Raw genomic sequence first — 8,541 nt, 5'->3', positions numbered from 1 at the left:
ACAGCTTGGCACCAGTGATGTCACAACTCATTTCTCAGCTGAGTTAACTGGAGCAAAGTGAAATAAAGTGTCTTGCTCAAGAACACAACACGCAGCCCGGTCCGGGATTCAAACTCACAACCTCACGATCGTAAGCTCGACGCTCTAACCACTGAGCCATGCGCCTTCACACACACACACACACACACACACACACACACACATATTTATATTTAAAAAAAGGAAACACAACAAACGGAAACTTTTACAAAAATATAACAAACAAATTCGTAGCTCATCAGTCAACGTCCAACTTCGCGCCTTTAACGTTGATATTATTCACTTTTAGTGGAACCAGTGGTGAAAAGCCACTGGAAATAGCTAACGAATGTTCAAGACAATGATGAAAACAAGACATACAGATATTGAGTTATACAAAGAAAAATGAAAATGTCTTGTGGGACTGGAAGTGAGAATGACAGATAGAAAATCAAAACGAAGGATGAAGTGAAGTATTAGGGAGGGAAAGAGAGAGAGGTAGATAACTTCTTTACTAAAGGAGGTAAGAGTACAGTCCTAGCTAGCATGCAATAAAATACCTAAAACATGCTTCTGGAAGAGTCAAACCCTTTTATTAGACTACAGTGGAAATACTCAGAGTAATCATTTACATCTAAAGACGGACGGGCGTGGCAAGAAATTGCTTCCCATCCACATGAGTCCACTCTCAGTCCCATAGTGTTGTCCTTTGGGCAAGTGTCTTCTACTATAACCTCGGGCTGATCAAAGCTTTGAATGGATTCGGTATAAAGAAGCCCATCGTTTATATGTGTATCCATGTGTATGTCTTTGAGTCTGGGTTGGTATTGGTGTATTTACGTCCCCGTAACGTCGCGGTTCGCCAAAAAGAGATCGATAGAATATTAGGCTTCAAAACTAGTAAGTACTGGAGGTCGATTTGTTCGACTAAAATTCTTCAACGCCGTGCCCCAGCATGGCTGCAGTCACACGATCTCAGACTTAACATGGAGGCCTACATCAATTGCCTGGAGAAGGTAGTGCTGCCCTGGTTGAAGACCCTATGTCTGACAACAAGACTCTGAACCATGCCACACAAGCAGGAGAACCCAGTCATGGCTGTCAGACAATTTCTGCCACCACACCACCCCTAACATCTGGCCACCTAACTCCCCAGACTGCAACCCCCTTGATTATTATGTGTGGGGCGCAGTTGAGAGAGAGACCAACAAAACTCCTTGTGATACCAAAGATGAACTGAAGGCAAGGATTATGGCGGCATTCACCAAGGAGACCGTCCAAAAGAGTTGCAGAAGATTCCGAAGTCGTCTGGAGGCCGTGGTTGAAGCCAATGGCGATTTTATTAAATAAATTTACACTTTAGTATTTCAAGATATTTTTATGTAATTTTGGTAAATATATCTGTTAAAATGAGAGGTTAGTATTATTTTCCTTTTTGCGTAATTTAGACGACAGTTTATTCACCGCACCCTGTATATACGGTTGTGGGTAAATGTGTGTGTTCTTTATTTTAGCGATCATTTTGGAGCACCAAGTACAGAGTTGAACTTTGTCTTTTGAAATGGTAAGTAACCACATCAAGAGGTCTGTGTATTAAACATCTCTAATCAATATATATCTTTGTATATTAAACATCTCAGTGAATTGGAGATGTCTGATTTTGAATAAGCAAAAGAAATATGTTTGGGTCTCTCTTAAAAGTTCCAAGTGAAACTTCGATAAAGCTTCATTTTGGTACTGGTATAATGTTAGACATTTTTGGTGTACAGTTCTGTTTATGATATTTGCTTCGCAATTACAAGGTTACGAGTTTGATTCCTTCATTGTACAGCAACGGCTTCTATCATAGCCTCCGACTCGAAAATTTTTACACAGATGTAGTTTTTTATGCTGGTTAAGAAATTAACAAATGTTCGAGAGAGTAATAAAATTACAAACTTACGATTAATCTTTTTGTAACTGTAGCTAATTAGATTTATTCATTCTCCACATCCCATCCAGCAGATGATATTACTAGTAAATATTTCCATAGCAAGGAATTGAAACCATCTTGTGGTTGGGGTTTATAGTGCATCGCAAAATTCCATTGCAACGTTAATTTGTTGTTTCCTTTCATTAAATATTTTTTATCTTTAAAAGTTTTGTAAAGTTTTTCAGAATTAATTTCTTAAAATATAACGTACATTTTATCAATTTCTCAAAAGTAAATAAATGAATAACGTAGTGTTTCCAAAAGCAAAAAAAAAAGAAAAAAAGATGCCTTCGCGATGGCCTGTCGAAAATGGATGAACCTGATTGTCTAAGATTACAAAATATTCTTTAAAATTTCATAATTAACATGAAACCTGGAACTGTGCAGAAATTTTCAAAAGAATCGTGAGAAAATTGTCAAACCGAAAAAAATGCATTTAATCCCCACCTCGTTTTTGTTCCTTCATAACTTTCTTAATAATACAGTGTTAATGAAATTTTATGGCAATGGGTTTTTAAAGGTGGGCAGAGGTAAAGAATACGTGCACCACCCGTTTTCGGCGTAACCCTAACTGCCGAAAATGGGTGGTATGTGCATGCTGTTGATGATATTTTTAAAAAATGTGATTTTTTTTTATTTAGAAGGAAAAGAAGTCCTTACATTTTTTACCATGGTCACTCAAAAAAAAAAAAAACATAAATCTGCGAGAAGGTACGTCTGCATAAATGCATGAAAAATATACCTTATTAAAACGTTATGGTAAAAACTGAGAAGGGCGCCAAATGAGTGCATACGCGCAAGTTTGTATTCCACTGATATACATTGGCAAAAGATGATAAATATCTGCGAGAAAACTGAAAAAACAGTGCTTTTGTGTGAAAATGCACCGTGATATTATTTAGTCCGAGTTACACAAATTCTTTCTTGCTCTCGCTGCCAGCAAAGTAGTGAAACAGTGAATGGTTCATTGGGAATCTGTAACCAACGATGCTATTATTTTACCACATGTCATATAAAATCAAATCAAATAATTATAAACCAAACTGTGACTGTATTAGCTCCTGATGCGAGAACCTGGGAAATGAAATTTAAGGGTTGAACAGTTCCTACCCAATTATTCTTGCTCGTTATTTCTTGTCTGCCAACAAAGTTTGGTGCCAGAAGAATTTTGAGAGTCATCAACGAGTAAATCATAATGGCGTAGCGTTCCGGTGGCGTTCCAGAGAGCAAAGACGTAATGAGAGAATGGCGTTCTCAGCAGTTCAAGCCTCTGGCTTTGGCTATTTTGTCGTGGTCGAAGCTTTTTTTCTTTACAAACTTTGCAGTTGGCAGATCAGTAAGGCCTGGAATGCTAGGAGACCGAAGTTGTGACCAGTAGTCCAACCTACCCAGAGCGTGAACATCATTGTTGGATCTTTTATTGTCTAAAGTTCTCAGTATCCAATTCATTGAACTCTCGACAAGTTCTTGACAGTCTATGGATATGTTTTGCAAAAAATGCTGTTACTGCTTTCGCTCAGGTAAAAAGGTAAGTTTTATGTGGAAACGTCTTCGAGACACACTTTCAATTCTTAAATAGAACAAATTCACTTTTAAACTGTGATTCATTTAGTACAAGCATGCACCTCACAAGCCCTTCTACCTCCATCAGCTTAGACACATGACGTTTCAGAGACCACTGTTACTTGCTATTGAAATTGCTTTCATCATTATCAACGTTGCTGTTTAGCTCTTGGCTGGTTCAGTTTCAGTTACCATATATGATCAAAGACGTTGAAGCTACGAACATTCCCTTTTGCTTGCTTGTTTTCTTTTAAACTTTTTTTAAAAATATATATCTATGACTATATTCTCCAATATATTCTCCTCCTTTCCCTCCCTTAATGATAGAAAGATTTCGCTTCTATTTCTAGCGGGATAAGCAATCATGCTCTTTCATTGGATAGATGTTGAATTCATTACTTCAAATTTATGCTGCAGATCCTAATACAACAACTCGCTTGTACACATCGACATTTTTACATACCTCCGTCAAAATATAGATTCGCACAGGCAATGGTATGCACCCATGCAAACCTGCACGCACATACAATCGTGCATTCACGCATGCGCATGTAGAGTGAGAGAGATTATAGATGTATAAGCATAACTGTGTGTGTGCTTATTTTGTGTGGAGGGGTGGATGAGTGAATTAAATATTTGACATTTTTCCATGTAAATTAATATGAAATAGTATGTTACGTAAACAAACATGATCAAGAGAAAAAGATAAACATTGAAAGACGTATTCACACACAGAGATAGATAGATAGATAGATAGAAGCATGTATGTATGCATAAAGGTGATGGATTCGCAGAATCGGTAGAGCGTCCGACAGAATGCCTTGTATTTGTTTCGGCTCATTTAAGTTCTGAATACAAATTCCCCGAATTCAACTTTGCCTTCCAGCTCATTGAGGTCAATAAAATGAATTAAGAGTCATGAACTGGAGTTGATGCAATCAATTAACCAGTTCCACTCAAAAAGTGCTTCCCTCATCCCTAAAATAGAAGCAATTATGTGTGTGTGTTAAAAATGTGTAATTAGCATGGGTTGTGAAGAAAAAGACGATGCGCGCAGGGGCGGCGAATTAGTAGTGTCTTTCGTTAGAAAGAATGCTTCGCAGTATTTGTTTCGACTCTATGTGCTCTGAGTTCAAATCCCGTCTTTCAGCCTTTTGAAATCGATAAACAGCACCAATCCAGGGCAGACCGGATGCCTTGCAATATTTATTCAGTTTTTTGCATTGTGTCTAAATCGCACCCTGGTTTACTTGAGTGGGTGCGTTTAAACCATGCATGGACAGCCTTTCACGGGAAGCGGGCTGCATGAGACATGGCTCGTCATTAATCGGACCATATTACTTTAAAAAAAAAAAGATATTTCATTAAGCATACCATTCAGAAAGTTCCGCGGGTCGCAGTTTAGCTATGACTGATTTAAACCGTCGCTCCATTTAACACTACCACCTGACATCTTGGATTCCACTCTCTTGCAAGCATTCAAATAAGGTTTCGGGTTTGAGGATGCTTTCCTCTCTCTTCCTTGCCCCAATCTTGGAAGCCCTGTAACGGATTGTGGGCACTACCTAGTCTTCTGACTAAAAAGATAAGAAAGATCCAAATATATATCTGATGGACTTTTTTCGGTTTCTTTCGTCCGCCATATTATATACTTACGTGCCGCGCCGTGAGACTGAACCCGAAACAATGTAATGCCAAAACGAACTTCTTAACCACACAGCCATGCCTGCGCCACTATACATATATGTATGTGTTTGTGTAGATATGTAGTTAAATAGGTAGGCAAATATGCATAGATGTGTATATACGTACACATGTATATACCACACATACATACAGAAATAAATATATCATGAGTATGCATTTCAAGATAGGAAAACATTATAAACAGATATAAACTTCTTATTTCTTATCTGTGTCGGTTGTTTTGGCATCTTCAGTCATATGGAAATATAAGGAAATATCAATATGTTTAATTATAAATATGTAAATACATATCCGTGTGTACGTGTCTGTTTGAGCTGGCAAAATCAGTAGCTCGTTGGGCAAAATGCTAAGCAAAATTTCTTACAACTCTTTACATTTTGAGTTCAAATACCGCATAGGTCGACTTTGCCTTTCACCCTTTCAACGTCGATAAAATAAAGTACCAGTCACATACTGAGGTCGATTGAAGATCGACTTCCCCCTCACCACTAAAATTGCTGGCCTTATGTTGAAATGCCTATTATTTTTTCGTTTATTCAACATTTAGTTGTCTTGTCGGTATTAGATTGCTAGATATGATGTTGTATTCTGCGACCTTATGTAGCTAGCACTTTTCTTAGAGACTTTGCCATGCTAAGCAAACAGGTTCTTGATAGAGACCGGAAGTTCATCTCGATATCCAACATCTTCGACCAACCAGTCAGACTTATTGCAACTGTTCCAAAAGCTATTATTACAATTGGGATCATGATAATTCTACAGCAATTCCAGATTCTTTGAAGTTCATATTTTAAGTCCTGATATCTTGCTATTTTCTCACCTTCTTTTTCTACCAGTCTTTTATTAAACGGTTATACAACATCGATTAAATAACATACTCTTTCCTCTGTATTGAGTACGGCAAAATCTGGATGTGAACTTTTATCTTAACGTGGTAATTTTCAATGTTATATTGTTTCAAGGTCATACCATTTTACCATATCTTCAAATCTATATTTTCTTTTTTTACACATTTGGCAGTGTATGATCATGGCAACTTATATTGCCTCCAGTCCAAACCCTCTGAGTAAACAGTTTGCATTCAGAAACTATATGCACTACCGTCTCTTCTCTCTCACTACACATTCTACATTCAGCCGAGATGCCATCCTTATTTTTGTTATTCCTGGTGTATCTTGCTGTGACTGCTTGATTCTGCATAGCTAGACCAGCTTTCTGTCTCTAGCAATGTGCAGTTACTCCTTGTCTCAATACTTTTTAGTACTTTGAAAGATACTTTCCGTGTAAACTTTGTTGTTCACATCATTACTTTCCAGTTCCGGGAACTTCACTTTTTTTCTTTCATCTAACGCATCCTCTATTCTTACTGCGATCAGAAGCGCACCTTCGTTGTCAACAACATATTAACCTCTTTACTTCTGGACCTACACAGTTTTCTATATTTATCAGTCCTCTTTAAGGCGGCGAGCTGGCAGAAACGTTAGTGCGCCGGGCGAAATGCTTAACGGTATTTCGTCTGCTGTTACGTTCTGAGTTCAAATTCCGCCGAGGTCGACTTTGCCTCTCATCCTTTCGGGGTCGATAAATTAAGTACCATTTACATACTGGAGTTGATCTAATCGACTGGCCCCCACCCCCAAAATTTCGGGCCTTGTACCTAGAGCAGCAAAGTATATTTATTAGTCTTCTTCCTCCGTCCTTTCTGTTGAAATACAATTTGTCATCATCTGCCTGAGGGTATAGATTGTCAGCAACTTTGTTTTTCTAGCTACTTTCTCAAGGTCTTTCTTTGTCCATTTGATTATTCCGGCACGATACCTGATGACGGATACGGCTCGTGAATCTATGGCAGCGATCATGCTTATGCTATTGAGTTTGGATTTTAGTAGTCATTATGTCCTTCGGAAATATTCTTTCCTGATTTTGTTATACCCTTTATCCTATTAGCTTCCAAGACCTTTAGATATTTATATCTGTTATCTGTATCAATCTTCCGAATTTTCTCTTCGTTCGGTAGATTTATTCCATCACTTTTATAATATTTCCTTCCCGTCATCACAAGGGTTCGACACTTGAAAATACCTGACAAAGATCTCCAATTCCCTCTCAGTCTTCCCGCATAACTTTAGGTCTTCTATGAATGGTTAACTATATCCTTATATTTTTCTAAGTTATGTCCTAATCTTGGAAGAGCGAGATCAGAGCAATGATAAACACAAGAGATGATAGACTATCACCTTGGAATATAGCTTTGAGCTATTTTGACTTTTCTTAGTGGATTTGCTCCTGTTCTTTATTCCGTTTCCTATTTTTCATATCTACTCGTATCAGTTCAAAATTTGTAATTTTAAGATTTAGGTGGAGGTGGAGGTGGTGATGGTGGTGGTGGCGGCGGTCTCCAGAAACTGTCAGCTGGAGATCATAACGCTATTTGCTATTCTTTCCCATGTTCAATACTCGTCAAGCAGAACATAGAAGATCAAGCTACAAACCCATGACCTCCCATCCCTGCAGTAACCAGTGACTGACATCATTGTTTCTCACAGCCTTCGTATTTTATCTTCCCTTTTCATGCCCAAAACATCGTCAACACTTTTTTTGTCAAGCTTTGTGCAGCATTTTCCTTTAATAACCCTATGTGTTTTGTTACCATTGTGACGCAACCTCTCTTCTTGGGTTTAAAAGATGTCATGTGATTATTCAGTCTGGTTTAAAAGGACCTTCTGTAGCACCAACATATCTCTGCTTGCGTCAACCTGCTTGGATCCTTCGGTATTACCTCTGCCTTATACACTACAGTCTCTGTGTCACATTGACCATTTTGTAAGCATGTGGCGTTATCTCTTCTGTGCTTGGTTTGGATCTATTTACCAAAATTTGCTTTATGTTAGATGTGTAAGGGACGACCGTGCGAACTCAAAAAAGGAGAAATGGTGACGAATGGAAAAACAGAGGACTCCTTTTATTTAAACGTGTCACACGGTCGAACACAAAAATATATATATCAAATATGATATACGTGATATGTTATGCGACGATAACATAGATGACCAGTAATGAAAGACCACAACCGTATAAGATGAATGACAGAGATATTTATTGTAGCGTTAAAGATGTATGTCTGTGTGAGAGTGTGAATGCGACATATAAGAACATAATCAAAGACAGGCCGTCATACAAAGAAAAGTGTGTATGTGAGTGATACATGTGTGAGTTATTACAGCAGATAGAAAGAGAGTCAATAACACGTGAGCAATTATACCAGTTCTTTAGTACACAAT

This window comes from Octopus bimaculoides, chromosome 2 (genome assembly GCF_001194135.2).
Source record: "Octopus bimaculoides isolate UCB-OBI-ISO-001 chromosome 2, ASM119413v2, whole genome shotgun sequence".
In the NCBI taxonomy this organism is placed as follows: domain Eukaryota; kingdom Metazoa; phylum Mollusca; class Cephalopoda; order Octopoda; family Octopodidae; genus Octopus; species Octopus bimaculoides.
Note: the sequence above shows the minus strand (reverse complement) of the source record.